The sequence below is a fragment of the Macaca nemestrina genome, chromosome 3 (genome assembly GCF_043159975.1).
Source record: "Macaca nemestrina isolate mMacNem1 chromosome 3, mMacNem.hap1, whole genome shotgun sequence".
In the NCBI taxonomy this organism is placed as follows: domain Eukaryota; kingdom Metazoa; phylum Chordata; class Mammalia; order Primates; family Cercopithecidae; genus Macaca; species Macaca nemestrina.
The window spans coordinates 149,686,867-149,704,252 of NC_092127.1; the positions used below are offsets into that span (position 1 = coordinate 149,686,867).

At 37.6% G+C, this 17,386-nt stretch overlaps 1 protein-coding gene across 7 annotated transcripts in view; it reads right to left on the bottom strand.

Annotated features, from left to right (window-relative positions):
- Window positions 1-17,386, bottom strand: part of LOC105487672 (ATPase phospholipid transporting 10D (putative)) — a 137,058-nt gene that overhangs the window by 107,056 nt on the left and 12,616 nt on the right. For 4 of the 7 annotated variants that reach the window (XR_011621309.1, XM_011751184.3, XM_024794704.2 and 1 more), the window contains exon 1: window positions 7,122-7,323. The exons of 1 other annotated variant lie outside the window; for it this stretch is intronic. The gene's annotated coding sequence lies outside the window, so the exon portion shown is untranslated. Of the gene's footprint in view, window positions 1-7,121; window positions 7,324-8,210; window positions 8,371-17,386 lie in introns of those variants that run through there. 2 more of the 7 variants (XM_024794702.2, XM_024794703.2) reach the window with 2 other exon arrangements.

Genomic DNA, 17,386 nt, shown 5'->3' on the forward strand with positions numbered 1-17,386 from the left:
TGCAGTGGCCTGAGAATTTGCATTCTAACAAGCTCAAGTGATACTGATGCACCTACTCTGGGGGCCACACTTTGAAAATCATAGACCTAGGCAGCTCAAATATACTCTGGAAAGACTTATTTTTAATTAATGAATGCAGATGCTCGTTCATAAACCCATGGTAAATTGAAAATATCATAAGTCAAAAGTGCATGTCATACACTAACCTACTGAACATCACAGCTTAGCCGAGCTTACTTTAAATGTGCTCAGAACACTTACATTAGCATACAGTTGGACAAAAGTCATCTAACACAAAGCCTACTTTATAATCAAGTGTTCAATATCTCGTGTACTTTACTGAATACTATACTGGAAGCAAAAGACAGAATGGTTGTGTGGGAACTTGAAGTACAGTTTCTACTAAATGTGTATCTCTTTTGCATCATCATAAAGTGGAAAAATCATAAGTTGAACCATCATAAGTCAGGGACTGTGTATTTTCCCCAAGAAGTCATTATCATTAAATATTATTTTTATGCAGTTAATCTTTCTCATACAAATGATGTATATATTAATGTTTAAATAATCAGTGAAACTATTTTTCTTATATACAAGAAATAGGGCAATTATTTTCTATATGAGTAACCACAGAAGTTTTTAAAAAGCAAAAGAAAATAATATGCTTAAAAGAAAGAGAAATGATAAGAGATAAAAAGAATAATGAATAGGAAAGTAGAATTATTTGTAGCTGGAATGGAAAGAATTTAGCCCCTGAACAACTGTAAGATCAAAAGGTTATATCAATAGACTACATCAGAGGTTTTCTAAAGGTCTCTCACCGATTATTTGCTCAAGCTATACAGATGAGGCAAATAAGCACATTAGAGACTAAAATTTTGAATTATATTCTGTTATTTTCTTTAAAGAATATAACATATTACTGGATATGTGATGAAGACAGATAGGTATTAACATTTGTTATTTTGCTTAAACTATAAAAAAGGAAAATTCAGTCTGATAGATGAGAGATTTAATTAATTTCTAAAATGTATTAAAGACTTTCTTTTGGAAGCTACTGAATGAATTAATATTAATATATTATAATTATTACATACAGAAGTATTATTTCACAGTGGCTAAAAATTACTTCAGCACATGACTTATTGCAATGAAAGCATGGATTACACATGTCAATTACTTAAACTGTCTCAGTACATATATTTAAACTGTACCTGAGGCCTATAAGTATTACTAAGAATAGTATATAAACACAAATAAGAGGCAGATCAAAACTATAAATGGTATTAGAAACAAGTTGATCTTCATTGAAATTATAAAATAGATTCATGATAAATACACAATCCCAATAATTTACTCAATGGTACCTATGCATCACACTACATTTATTTTGAATAAGTACTGATAATATAAATAGTTATTTTCAAAACAGCAACAAACAGCATCTGCAATTAGCAGAATGAACACAAGTTTGGCAAACAGATTCACAGTTGTCCATTTACCACAAGCTTTTAGCCTTTCTGAGCATCAGTTTCCAAATCTGTAAAATGGAAATAATATCACCACCTCACACAATTTTGTAAGGAGATTTATTAAACAATGCACTGTGCCTAACACACTAAAGGTGCTCTGTAATTTTAATCTTTCAATTAGTATTTTTGGCACCACTACTATATGCTAGGCATTGTTATTTATACTGGAAATAAACCAGGGAACAAAATGGACAAAATTATCTGCCTTCTAGGAGTTTATTTTCTATGGTACATTTATTTTACCTTGTCCTAGGCACGGTGCTGGGTACTTTGGGAATGAATAAACTAGCCCCAGAACAGGTCAAGTATTTAATTCAATAAAAAGGATGAAATTAGGATAATTGTGCAGTATATGAATTTAGGGAAACAGAAAGTCTTATGAGAAAGTATGGTGTGAAGTCAGAGGATAGAAAGGGAGAAGAGGAAAGGCTTCCCAGAAAAGAAGGTATTATAAGTAAGCCTTGGGAAATGTTTAGAATCCTGACAGAAGAGATTTATAGATTTTAGAAAAGGTAATACGAATACAGGCAAGGAGGCAAGGAGGGTGCAGACTATTTATTTAAGTAACAATGAGTAGTTCAATATGGCTGCAGTTTCAAGTACAAATTAAGAAGTGATGGCAAATTAAATGAAAATCTAGGTTGGGACCAAACTGAAGCCCTGACTTGCTAAGATGAAGAATATGGGAAATCGCTGAAGATATCTGAGAAGAGTGTGATATGATACAGACATTTATAAGATTTATTTGCACTTTCTTTCGGCCAGAACCGCCATCTTCCAGTAATTTGCCAAAATGACGAACACAAAGGGAAAGAGGAGAGGCACCCTATACGTGTTCTCTAGGCCTTTTAGAAAACATGGAGTTGTTCCTTTGGCCACATACTAAAACCTTCTAACTATATTATTGTAGTCTAATTAAGGGGAAATCAAAGTTTAAAAACACATGCTAAGTAGTTATAAATCCTATAAATAAAAGAAAAAGATTTCACAACATTCTGAGACAGGTAAAAACTGATTTTCACTTTCCTTCTCATTACCAAGAAAATTATGATTTGTATTACCTAGCCTACCTAAAGAGTTAAAACCTTGTAAGTTTTACTAAGAGGAATGTAGTAGTACCCATCTTCCTCATTCAAAAAGGCCTTAAACTGAATAAGCAGACTTCAGAAAAAGAAATTAAGGAGTATTTAATTAAAGCCTATCAGCCCTAGGCCCTGGCAAATGAAATCAACAGGAAATTAAAGGGAAGTAAAGCTCAAATCTGTTCAACACTGCTTATTATTTTAGAAAACAGGTGGGGGCAAAACAGTGAATGTGAGCAGAATAGCTTTATTTTGTGATTTCCCTTATAATCCAAATGTTCTCATCAGAAAAATAATTCAGAAATAATGATACCTAACATAAAAGTACACAGGATAAGGGAGACAGGGCGACTTTGTGAAGGAGGGGATATATAATATCATATATGTGCTCTTCATACTAGGACAAATTGCTTTATTAGGATAGTGACTTGTTTTCTCTGATAACTAAAATATATTCACTGCAGAAATTTTAGAAATTATATATTAACACCATGAGAAAAATAGAAATAAACTATAATCCTACCACCCAAATATAAATACTATTAACCTTTGGTTTATTCCCCACCAATAAATTGGTTTCTGTGCATAGGTTGATATTTTTTTTTCAAAACTAGGATATCATTTTGTAACTTGCTTTTATCCACTTCTCATACCATAAACATTTTTCCATATCATGAATATTTTCTCATATTACTGAATAGTTTTCCCAACAAAATGATACATTTTGATTTGTTGTCCATATTTGTTAATGTGATGTGTGAAAATGTGGTAATTTATTGCTATGTTGGGTTTCTTTGATTATTGGGAGGTTAACATCCCCCCTACCCCAACCTTAGATAATTAAATTTTTTTTGAATTGCCCATTTATATCTATTTCTCATTGGGGTTCATTTGTATAGCAGTATTAATCTATCTCTGCCTTAGTCCATTTGGGTTGCTATAACAAATTACCATAAACTAGGTGATTTGTAACCAACAGAAAGTTATTTCCTAAAGTTCTAGAGGCTGGGAAGTCCAACATCAAGGTGCCAGCAGATATTGTGCCTGGTGAGAGTTCACTTTCTGATTCATAGGTGGCAACTTCTCACTGCATCCTCCCATGGTGGACGAGGCAAGGCAGCTCTTTGTGGCCTCTTTTATGAGGGCACTAATCCCATTCATGAGGAATCCTTTCTCATAATCTAACCACATTCCAAGGCTGTACCTCCTACTACCATCACACTGGGGATTGGGAATCAACATATGAACTTGGAAAGGGAGGGAACAAACATTTAGACCATAGCAATCTCACACTGCTTTTTATAGTATCTTTTTAAAGGGAGCATGTAAAATACAGAGCTTACCATTTATCTTTTTTTTTTTTTTTTTGCTTATTATATTTCTTGGTGATATTTTTGAAAGTGGTATTTTGTTTTTATAAAAATAACAGTTGCTTTAAAAGATTTTGGAATATTAGAAAAAATATAAAAAAGAAAATCAAGCTATAACTCTACCACCTAGGAAAACATTTTTTGGGGGGTGGGGGAAATATGATATTTTAATGGATATGCCCATTGATGCAAAAGAAACTTGTATGCAAACAGGAACTGCATTAATCTTTTTCAATCCTTGTTAATTTAGGACATTGTCTTAGAGTAATAGCTTAATAAATATTTTTGATTAAATTAATTAAATTTTATGTATTTATTTCAAAATTATATTTTACACATAAGATAATATATTAAATTTCACTTTTTTATGGAATACATTGCAAGTATATTTTCCAAGTCATTAAATTAAAAAAAAAAACTTTTGTAACTGAGTTTTATCAATATAGATTAAAACTACACTAATTTATTTAAATATTGTGTTATTGGGGCTTTGTTTCCATTTTTTCATATTACAGATAAGATTGTAATAAACATATTTATACATCTTCATATGCGATTCATATTATTTCTTTAGGCTATGTTTTTAGACCCAAAAAATCACTTAGACCCAAAATTACTTAGTCAAAGGCTGTGAACATTCAGAGGTTTTGTTTTATTTTGTAGAGATGAGAGCAAAACGGGACCAGGCAGGTATTGAACCCCTGAGCTCAAGGGATCTTTCTGCCTCAGCCTCCCAAAGTGCTAGGATTACAAGCACGAGCCACTGTGCCTGGCCCAACATTCACAGGTTTTAATACATACTACCATGTAATTGCCTAAAATAGTTGTATTGATATACCTTTTATCGAGTAGCATTAAAAAATTCCATTAAGGTCACAACTCTTTTACAAAACTAGCATCACTATTAGTCCTTATTCTGCAAAGCCATAAAAAAAAGTATTGTTTCTATGGCTAAAATGATTTCTGAAATGAAATAAATTTATCTCAGAAAATAGGGAAGGAATAACTGACCAAGAATAGTGATAGCATCCAGCACACATATATTTGTTCCTAGAGTTGATAAATCAATTCTCCTTTTCTTCAAGCACTATTACATTTATATTTATCAATGCATTGTTCTGTGAGAATTCTCAATCTTACTTGTAGCATTTTCTTTGATTCTTCCTCAGTAGAACTACTTCCAAATACATGAGACAATAAAGAAAACATGTAATGAAGACTTGAATATGTGTATTTTTTTAAACCCTTAATTTAAAAAGTCAATTATAGGAAGTACAATGTCTGACAGGTGAGTCACCTCTGTTCTATGATAAATTATAATCATATTTGAGCATTTTCCTTCATTTTACTGACAATAGCAAAATAAATGGTATCCTATTTTTTTTCTGGGGAAGGGGAGACGGAGTTTCGCTCTTGTTACCTAGACTGGGGTGCAACCGCGCGATCTCAGCTCACTGCAACCTCCACCTCCCGGGTTCAAGCGATTCTCCTGCCTCAGCCTCCCGAGTAGCTGGGATTACAGGCATGCACCACCACGCCCACCTGATTTTATATTTTTAGTAGAGATGGGGTTTCTCCATGTTGGTCAGACTGGTCTCAAACTCCTGACCTCAGGTGATAAGCCCGCCTCAGCCTCCCAAAGTGCTGGGATTACAGGCATGAGCCACGGCGCCCGGACCTATTCAATTCCATTTAATCACTAAGTATGAAAAGTATTCAGGTTTTGCTAAGCCAGGGTCAAACACTCCCCACATTCTAGTTTAGAGTGCTTAGATTTTCCTTCTTTTTCATGCAATTTAATGAATGTTAAATTAGCATGAAAATTAAACGTTATTTTTAAAACTCCCTAAAACTTCAAAATGTTTCTAAATCATTTTTCCAAATATATAAAATGACTTCATTTTAATAAAAATAAACTATCTCAATGTAGGTATATGATATGTATTTGTAGTGAGAATAGAAAACAGTCCAGAAGAAGCAGTTATTACTTTTTGAGGTGGATCGAAGTGGGAGGCTCTTGCTGCGGGCACTGAATGAACTACTCCGTTGCAAAGATTTTTGCTCTTCACAAGTTAATATGGGTTTTTGATGATGCTATTCTTCACAGAAGTGTGACCTAGCTGATTTAAAGGCTGATACAAAAAATATTGGTGGATGAGGAGCCCTGTCCTTGCTGATGCATCTTTCAAGGTTGATTTTGAGTTAGAGGTTTGCTTTGTCCATACAGACTTGTTTTTCTCCCTGCTTAGAACCAGCATGAAAAGAACGCAAGAAGAAACTTTGGTCATATTCAGATCACAGTTTTAAAACCTGAGCTAGCATGATAAGAGCAGTTAAAACATATTCTTTCTAACGGCACAGGGTCCCAGACACCAAAATAACCATCCATTCCCTAACCAACTGATGTCTCTCTGCTGTACGTGGTAAATTAAAACTACATGTTTTATAATGTAAAATAAAGGGTGCCCCGAATAATAACTAGGTTCTTTAAAGTTAGTGTTTTGGGGGAAGCATGGAGGCTTCTTTGTAGCACTCCTTTGAAAACTATTTCTGAGAAAGCTCCAATACAAACACCTTTTTCTTCCTAAGGAATCAACCTTAGGGAATCAGCCTTAAGAATAAATCTGCTGGGCTAAATCTTCAACACTTTCCCTTTTCATCACCTTTGAGGCAGATAGCCAAAATTTCTTTAAACTGCTGATTTCACAATGGGATGACAAAGGGGTGTGTGTGTGTGTGTGTGTGTGTGTGTATGAATGCGTGTGTTTGCGTGCCCGTGTGCGCCCTCGTGTACAAAGGTGTGTGTGTGAGAGAGAATGCGTGTGTGTGAGTGCCCGTGTGCGCCCGCGTGTGCATCGTTTACCTTTTTACAAAATCCAGCATTTAAAAGATTTTTAAATTCCCCTTTAACAATCAAATGATTGAAAATGGTGTAATCGTTTTACCTTTTTTTTTTTTTTTTTTTTTTAAAGTTCAGTAACAGCCCAGAACTGTAGTTTTGAACCATGGCATCAAATCTAAACACGACTAGGGAAGTGGAGCGGGGAGAAACAGGAGAGAGAAACAGAAAGGAAAAGCTGGTGGGCGGTGAAGCAGAAGGCTGGGACAGTCAGAGGGATTCGCCGTCTCATTCTTACCAATTCCTCCCTCGGCACACATCACAGCATGTTGGTCACGAGTCTCAAGGTGCGAGAAAAGAGTTAAGCACAAATCCGAAGAGTGAAAGCGGGTTGTGCTTCCACGCCAGCCATTTGCCTTCGGGGGGGAAAAAAATTCACTTCTCAGACATCTCCCAAACTCAGCCCCGGAGCCGGCGCAGGAGCCTGTGCTGAGCTAGCAACCTACTTCTCGCTCCGCTCCTCCTCCCCTCTCCGCCAAGCTGCAGAGCAGCCTGAGCTGCAGTGCACCGCCAATCGCCCGCCGTCCAGCCCTCCGTGACGTAGCAGGGGCAGGGCCTGGCAACGCCGGGCTCCCAGCTCCAGCTGTTTGACAGAGCTGCCCTTCTGCCCAGAGCAGATGCCCCAGTGACCCAGAGCCCTTGCAATCTCACCTCTGACTTTCACCTCCCAAGTACAGGTTGCTCGCGGTTGACGGTTTGGTTCATTGTTTTGCTGCAGTTCTAACAATTCACTGCTTTAGCTAAACGTGGAACACTGGACAATTATTTTTTGGAGGGTAAAAGAGATCAAATCTAAAAATGTCGCGCCACTGCGTTCCAGCCTGGGCGACAGAGTGAGACCCTACCACCAAATACATAAATAATATATAATGTTACTGTTTTTATGACTAGAAAAGAAATGTGGAAAAATATTACAATTCTGATTTGGTCGTTTTCCTCACACTTTGCCCTTCCGTTCCCTTACTCAGGATAATGTGGCTTTGTCCATACACCTGCCAAGTCCGTTTGCTTAAAACTCACAACTTTTTTTGTTTTAACTTCTAAATAAGCTTCAGCAACCTGTCTGGTTCCTCAAAATGTCTAACTGATTTGGAAAGAGGAAAAACCATTTAGTGAAGGCCGAACCAATAACTCAGAACAAAACCTAACAATCCTGGCTGCCTGTTTTATCCCATTGAAACAAATATAAAAAGTGGGGCCAAACTCTCCACAACTCTCCTATACTGTTCTTCTCTATTCCATTCTCTCAAGTGTTTCTCTGATGTGCAACAAGAGTGAAGAAAACTAAATGAGCATGCAAATGTTTGACTATCAGTAAAGAGCTCACCAGTACAGACGCAGGGAGCTGGTTGGTCGACTTGAAAATTCTCTCAGAGCAAGAGAAGCCAAACAAGTTTCCGCACCCACTGAGAACGTGCTTCTGCCAGACGAGGAGAAACAAGTTCTGGGTGTGGCTTCCGGTGATGCTCCATTAGGGAAGCCTCCATCTGCAGGTAAGGACAAATCTCTAGAGCTTAGTCAAACTCAACCCTCAGAATTAACCCAGCCTAGTAGAACACACTGTCATTTATGTGGCCTCTGAAATTCCTGGCCCTAGTAGCATTTTTTGCAGTCATATGACTGTCTCTAACATCCTTTAAGATGAAACACATTTCCTATCTGAGAGTCAACCTCATAGAGGAGACTTAAAACTGTAGCAGGGCCTCCCTGAACTCTCCCAATCAAGCGCTGGTGTTGTTACCTCAGCAGAGGGCCTTCCTGGGAACGTGCATACCAGCACAATTCAGGCATGTAGCTGGCATTTGCAGCCTGTTTGGATTGCTTAAATCAGTGGTTCTAACTAGCTACACATCACAGTGAACTGGGGAGCTTGATGCCAAGGCCCCACCCAGGCCAATTAAACCGGAATCTCTGGGGGTGGCGCTCTGGCAATGTCTGTTTTTGAAGCTCCTCTAGAAATTCTAATGTGCACAAGGGTGGAGAATCACTGGCTAAGATTTGAATTATTGTCTTAGGAGAAAATCTGTATTATATTTAAGTCTAAAGAGCATAGCAGTAGAATAACGGAAAACATTATGTAATACAACTTAGCCTCATACATATTCTTTATATATTTGTTTATTTTAATATAAATATAAAAACATGTGAAGATACACCTCAAAATTGTTTACTCAGGGAAGGATAGTGAGGAGAGATTACTAGCTTTCTTTTTTTTTTCATTTTAAAAATAACATCTTTATTAAGATATGATTCATATAGCACACAACTGACCTAATTAAAATATACAAATCAATTGTTTTTAGTATAGTCACAAAATTGTGCAACCATCACCCCAATCAATTCTGCAATTTCATCACCCCTAAAAGAACCTCCATATCCATTAACAGTTACTCTATATTTTCCCCTCAACATCTGGCACCCCATTCCAACCCCAGCCGTAGGTAACCACTAAACTAGTTTCTGTGTCTATTTGTCTATTCTTGGTATTTCATACAGATAGAATAATAGAGTCTTTTGTGACTGGATTCTTTCACTTAACCTTAAGTTTTCTTTTTTTTTTTTCGTTGTGAATTCATTTTATTTTAGATACAATAACTCACGGACACAGATGTAAATGACGAGTTGATGGATGCTGACGAGTTGATAGGTGCAGCACAGCAACATGGCACAAGTATACATATGTAACAAACCTGCATGTTATGCACATGTACCCTAGAACTTAAAGTATAATAATAATAAAAAATAAATTAAAAAAAAAAAAAGAAAATGCAACAACCAAATGTGCCTACGAACAAGTCCCCACCCAGCCAAGCGGACTGTGTTCCACCTCCAGAAGGTGTCGCCGAGTAGACGACAACGCTTTGGCTCTGTGTCCGTGAATTATTGCATCTAAGATTACTAGCTTTCTATTTGTGTTTGTCATTTGAATGAAATTTGTGTCTGTATCATTTTAATAATTTAAATATTTCTAATAAAATTTTAAAAAATCGATACTCATAAATGCCATGAAGGTCATTGGAATATCCACTATTAAGATGGGTTTCTGTTAATTTATTAGGTTTCGTTGTATTTGGTGTTTTCTTTTTTCAATGCTTCTGTAATATCCAATTTTCTCCTCAGACTGATTCCTATTTTGAAAAAGATAAAATATGATTCTTAATTTAAGACATTAGCTACTTTAAATCTATATGGTCATTTTCAATTTAAAATATATTTACTTTCTTGTAATTTCAGAAACGTGTTCTTTTTTACGCTTCTCAGGAAGTTTTTTTAAATAAAACCAATATTTCAACTATATAATATAGAAGTGAGGGAACTTCATCTTTTCCAGCTAGAAAATTATTTGGACTCTCAACACTAGTAACTCTCAATACTTCATAATTAATTGTCAGTGGGAAATATGTGGCACACTAGGCCAATGCCTCTGTTTGACCTGGTTTTAAATCTTGGCTCTGCAAATTTTTAGATATGTGATCTTGGGTACCAATACTAAGCTCTATAGGTAAAATGGATCTAATAATATCTCCCTTTGCATTGTTAAGACTATATGAAGTTAGGTAGCTGAAGTGCTTATCACTGTGTAAAACACATAATAGGTGCTTAATTAATAATAATTATCAATTCACTAACTTCTATTTTTCCCTTTCTTAGACATACTCAAGGATTAGTATGGCAGCAGAAGACAAACAGTTATCAAAGTAAACAGGGTTCTTCCTAGAACCTATTAAATTTGTTATACAGTTATATGTCAAAGAGAGACATATGCATTATTTCGGGCTACTACTTTAACATGTAACGTGTAAAGCAGCATGATTTACTTTTGTTTACCTCAAAATATTTCACATTTCCTAAAGTGGCACACAGGCTGATTTCTTATGATTCATAATCAGCCACAGCTTTTTCTTTGTACTTACTATGACTCAAGCACAGATTAGGACATTTCCCACCATCAGTTTTCTGACTAACTTTTGGCAAAGAAGAAGGAGAAGGAGAAGAGGAAGAGGAAGAAGAAGAGGAAGAGGAAGAGGAGGAAGAAGAAGAGGAGGAGGAGGAAGAAGAGGAGGAGGAGGAGGAGGAGGAGGAGGAAGAGGCGGCGGCGGAGGAGATCAATGCTGCAGGCAATTAAACTTGTCCCTTGTAGATGAGCCCTGATTTTAACAACATAATCACAGGATTTTATGTCTCTTTTTTTCTTTCCTTAATATTCATTGAGTGCTAGTGAACCATTTCTGTTAGACACTGTACTAAGAAGTTTACAGCTATGACTTCATGTATTCCTCTTATCATCCCTATGAGGTCATTCTTCATTTAGAGATGAGAAATCTGAGGCACAAAGAGTTAGAACAACTTATCCAAGATGGCAAGACAACAGGTGAAAGAGCTGGCTTGAGAACACAAATTCTTAATGCAGTTCTCTACTGTGGGCTAAGCAGCACAGCTTTCAATAAATTAGGGAAGTGAATAGTAAATTATTTTTGTTGGGATAGGGTAAAACCATGCTATGACTATAACTGCCTTGTTGACAGTAGAAATTCTATATTTCTAGAAACAAGAATATCTACATTATTATTACTAGTTGTAAACATAGATCTTGATTTTATGTGTGCATTTTTTTTAAGAGGAAATACATTTCTTTCCCTTTATATCAGGTGAGTCCCTTTCATCCATAGGAGAACAAATTGGTTTTTAACCTTGTAAAAAGCTTTGACATGCAGTGATTACACAGGATATCAGAAAGAGAGACTCCAGATTATCAGAAACCCAGGCTGGCCCCGGAGTTCTAGATAAGTCCATCAACCATTTATTGATTCTGTTTGTAATATCAAGAACACTGGTAATAGGACAGTAGCACAATTCCTTATATGAAATGATGGCCCTTTAGTCTAGGAAAAATAATTAGTTTCTTATTTAGACAAAGATAGGTACCAGAGCTTTTTTCTGAATAGATGTAGTTGAGAAAAAGAAGTATACATTTCTCTGGTTAATGTGTATTTCCCCTAGTGAGCAGAGAAGGCAGGAGTTTGGAAACTTTGGAGAGGTGAAAGGATGGGAGATAGTTCTATGTAGAGATAAGATGGAATATAGCTTCTAAGGAATGTTATGTAATCTTCCACCAAATGTGGAAGAAGACCCATGACCAATTCCCTGAATAGGTATTGGCTGAGTTACTTTCAGAAAGTAATATCTTAAAAGTTTTGCTTTTAAGCTATTTTATCTTTCTATGGTGCTGTGTTCCTCACAAATCAGAGCTCAGGCAACAGGCTCTGGGTACACTGCAAGATAACACTACCAGCCTCTGCGACAGCTGCATGGGACCTGGGGTGTCTGGAGCTAACCATGGATAAGAAACCCATGGATCTGATGAAGAAGCCTGTGTTCCAGGCTCTCAAAGAGCACAGCAAGTGGCCGAGAGAATGTTCGGTGGGGTCGGCAAGGAGACTGGGCCAGCACAGCTTTAAACACCCTAGGTCCCTTGCAGCTGTCTTAATTTTCACATACCTTTATTCTTTATTTTCACAGTATGTTCTCCAAATTAAAGCTTGGCATGAAAAACTGAACTGGATTCAAAATCCATTCACATTATCACAAGAAATTCCAGTGTTACATTACTCAGTAAAATATTAGTTGGAATACTGTGACTGCCAATATTCAACCAGTTTTGACATAAAATGACAGCTTTATTTGGTTCAACTAAAAAAAGAAAGGACTATTAGCATCTTTAAGTATAATGGCAATTATTGCAAAATCTGGTATGATTGTAAAAGTCATTTATAAGCTTTTGTCACATATTTGAGTGAACATAAATTCTCATTGATAGTAATTATCAAGAATTTGAATGAATCATTATAAAATATCAAAAATTATAACTAGCCATTTAAAGCACAAAAGCTCACATAAAAGTTCACCCAAAAAGAAGCTAGACACAAAAGTCTACATATTGTTTGATTCTGTTCCTATGAAATGCCCAGAATGGATAAAGCCATAGAAAGCAGAGTAGTAGTTGCCAGGAGCTGAGGGAAGAGAGGAATGGAGCGTGACTGCGAAGGGGTACAGGGTTTCTATTTAGAGTGATGAAAATGTTCTGAAATTGAACCACTTAAAAGGGGTGAGTTTTATGGTACATAAGTTATATCTCAATTAGAAAATATATAAGAAAATTGTTCACTGAAGCAAGCAAAAGATAATAAGAATTTTAAAATGTTTTATGAGGATATTGTATATGAACTCAAAGTTTAATATTTTTCTCAATACTTTGAATTTTAATTTTTAACAATTCTGTAATATAAGGAAAACACAATGAGATTTTATACCACGCTCAATAGAGATCAGTTCGTTTACTTCATTAGGCTGTACAGGTATCATCATTTTTCATGAGTGCTAGCACATGAAAAAGTACTAAAATCTCTGTGCTGTATTATCCTCCAACCTGTAATGAAGTCTGTTCTGACCACTGGGAAAGTTAGGGAGGAATGTCTGCCTGGGAGGAAGAGACCAGAGAAAAGATGGCAAACTTGGAGGCTATATGACCAACTGGGATTAAAAATTCACGGGAAGGTCGGGCATGGTAGCTCACACCTGTAATCCTAGCACTGTGAGAGGCTGAAGCAAGCAGATCACTTGAGGTCAGGAGTTCGAAACCAGTCTGGCCAAAATGGCAAAACCCTGTCTCTACTAAAAATACAAAAAAATTAGCTGTGCCTGGTGGCGGGCACCTGTAATCCCAACTGCTTGGGAGGCTGAGGCAGGAGAATTGCTTGAACCCGGGAGGCAGAGGTTGCAGGTTGCAGTGAGCCGAGATCGCGACATTGCACTCCAGCCTGGGCGACAGAGCAAGACTCCGTCTCAAAAAAAAAAAAAAAAAAAAAAAAAAAAAATTCACAGGAAGCACAAATTCAGGCCAGAAAATTATCAACCCCTCCTTCCTCTGTGAATCTTGTAATCAGGAGGAAGTTCTAGCTATTTTATTTGAATTTTGAGGGATAAAGTGACCTTAGAAGGCAGAAAGAATTTGAAACATGTGGATTAAAAATGAATTCTACAATCACTAGAAGAAGTTGGACCAAAGTGAATTAAGTCTTTAGTTTCAACCCCTCTGTACCCAGAACTTTGTATATCTTATTCATTCCCTTATTCATTGAACAAATACTAATAGAGCACAGAATATGTGGCAGGCACCATTTCGGGTGCAGGGAATATACAAAACAAACAAAAAGCCCTGCCCCTCATTGGATGGCTGTAAAATATTTCATATAACAAACGGCAATGTATGCCATGAAGAGCACTGCAAGGTGAGGAGGAGAGAGAGTGCCAGAGTAGGGGAGAGGGATAGCTTTGGATTTGGGGAAGATCTTACCAAGAATGTGACATTTAAGCAAAGATCTGAAGTAGGTGAGCGAGAGAGCCATAAGGGTGTCTGGGGATGGAGCATTTCAGGGAAAGAGAACATGCAGTGCGTTGAGGCAAGGGTGTGCTACCTATGCTGGAAAGGCAGTAAAGCACTGGCATGCCCAGGGCACTGTGATGGGAGAACAACGTGGAGTTGGCAGTGGGAAGTAGTAAAAGTGACATCAGAGACATAAAGTCATGGAAGACTTTGGATGTTACCCTATGTATATTGCAAATATGTAGGTAGGTTTTGAGTAGAGAACTGATACCATCTGGCCTATGTTCCAACAGGATCCCTCTAGTTTTTTTTTGTTGCCAATAAACTGTAGGGAGCATGGTTGATGCTGGGAGACCAGTCAAGAAGTGATTTTAACAATCCCGGGGAGAGGTGATTTTGGCCTAGGTTAGAATTGTAACTGTGAGGGTGGTGGTCAGCTTCTGGATATATTTTGAAGGTACAGCTAATTTGTTTGTAAATTGTGTGTGAGTTATGAGAAAAAGAAAGGAAGCAGGGATAATTCCAAGGTTTGGGGTGGAACAACTGGGAGACAGAAGTTTTTAAATTGTTCTAGGTATTGCTTACCTCCAGAATAATTGATTGCTAACATTCCCTAGATCTGACCCTGATAGGGATGGTAAAGAGTATGTGTGTGTCTGGGTGGTAAGGCTTTTATTTTATTTTCAGAAATGCTTTAGTATCTGATAATTGGCCACTTGGAATCAACAGTTATGAAGCATGATATTCCTTTAAGGATAAGTCTAGCTGGGCACTTTGATCCCCTAATAGTATTGCTGCTAAAAGCCTATTATATAGCAATACATTTTTTCTTTACTTGTTTCCCATTTAGCTACATTTTTTGAAATATTTTACTCTTTAACAGAATCTTGCAAAAATTTCAAAAGATAAACTAATGATTTCAAAGTTCAAAGTGAAGTTTCAGAGGGGCTAGCAGAAATTTTATATAGGATTTGTCATTTCAGCGGGCCTTAAAATATGAACGAGAATATCCTGATGGAGAAATAGAGGAAAAGCCTTTGGCTAAATATAACACAACAAGAAATAAGAAGAAAAACACAAAGATGTTAGAGTATATGGCCTATCTGGGAATTTTAAAAATATTTACGTGGCAAGAATATCGTAGAGAAGGAAAGAACAAAAATTAAGGCTCCACTGTGAAGGTTTTCAAGAAGGGGAGTTGTGGTCAGACCGGGGCTGTAACAAAATAATTTAAAATAATGGGTAGTGTTGGCACTGTAGTGTGAGAGAAAAGAAACGAAGGCCTGAAACAAGAAACTGGCAGTGAGTGTGGAAAGGACGGGATATATTCAAGAGTTTCTTCAAGGCCAAGTCTTCCCTGTTACAAAAAGAAAAATGAGAAGGAACAGAGCTCCGCCCAACAATTTAGGTTGTATTCTTGCAGGAATGTTACTGTTCTGCAGGAATGGGGTCAGTCGGCGGGTCCTAAGCTCTTCAGAAGATCCTTGACCTGAATAGGCTGTACTAGCTGATGTATTTGTGGTCTGACAGATGAAACAGCACTCAAATGACAATAGGAAGTGACATTACTCCATTCATTTAGTTGCCTTATAAAAAGTCTAGCTCAAGTTTCCATACTGAATGTAGTGACATCCCTGCCATCTACTGGGTGAAGTGTCAAATCTCCTTTTTGAGTGATTTTGCTGATCAAGTATTTCCATTATCAGGATGTTCATTCATGGAAATATCACAATAGAAAGTCAGTATGGCCATATGGAAGTCGTACTGATCTCCTGTGTGCCATGGAGGGGCACGCAGTTGAACTTCAAAGGTGCTGATGATGTTCTACCGTTTCTTTCTTTCTTTTTTTTTTTTTTTTTTTTCTTTTGAGACAGACTCTTGCTCTGTCACCAGGCTGGAGTGCAGTGGTGCAATCTCAGCTCACTGCAACCTCCGCCTCCCAGGTTCAAGTGATTCTGCTGCCTCAGCCTCCTGAGTAGCTGGGACTACAGGTACGTGCCACCACGCCCAGCTTATTTTTGTATTTTTCATCGAGATGGGGTTTCACCATGTTGGCCAGGATGGTCTCGATCTCTAGACCTTGTGATCTGCCTGCCTTGGCCTCCCAAAGTGCTAGGATTACAGGAGTGAGCCACCGTGCCTGGCCAATGTTCTACCATTTCATAAACTCAGTGGTGGTGTATTAGGGTTCTCCAGAGAAACAGAAACAACAGGATGTGTGTGAATGTGTGCGTGTGTGTATGTGTGAGTATAGGAAAAGAAAGAGAGAAATATTTATTTTTAGGTTAGCTCACAAGACTGTGGGGCTATTAAATCTAAAGTCTGCAGAGTAGACCAGCAGGCTGGAGACCCAGGGTTGATGTGGCAGTTCCAATTAGAAGGCAGTCTGCCAGCAGGATTCTCCCTTTTGCAGGGAGTGGTGGTGGAGGGTGGGGATACGGGGAGGGGGAGATCAGTCTTTGCTTATTAAGGCCTTTAGCTGGTTGGACAAGGCCCACCCACATTATGGAGGATAATCTACTTTCTAAAAGTCTTCTGATGTAAATGTTAATCTCATCTAAAAAAAAAACCTTCACAGACATATCTAGAATGATGTTTGACCATATATCTGATACTGTGGCCCAGCCAAGTTGACACATAAAATTAACCGTGACAAGTGTGTACATGAGTCTTCCTTTAAACTATAACTACACATTAAAAATAAAAAAGACCAGGTGTGGTGGCTCATGCCTATAATCCTAGCACTTTGGGAAGCTGAGGCAGGAGGACTGCTTGAGCCTAGGAGTCTGAGACCAGCCTGGGCAACATTGTGAGACTCCGTCTGTACAAAAAAATAAAAATTAGCAAGGTGTGGTGGCACTTGCCTATAGTCTCAGCTACTGGGGAGGCTGAGGCTGGAGGATCACTTGAGCCCAAGGAGGTTGAGGCTGAAGTGAGCCGTGATCACAACACTGCATTCCAGCCTGGCTGACAGAGCTAGACCCTGGGTCTAAAAATACCAAAACCAAACCAAAAACAAAGTAAAGGGAAAAGTCTAGAAAACATCCTAACTATTGCCTTTGTCAGCCAGGCAGGCAGAGTTGAGAGGTGGAAAGGAGGGCTGCCCAGACCCCTAAAAG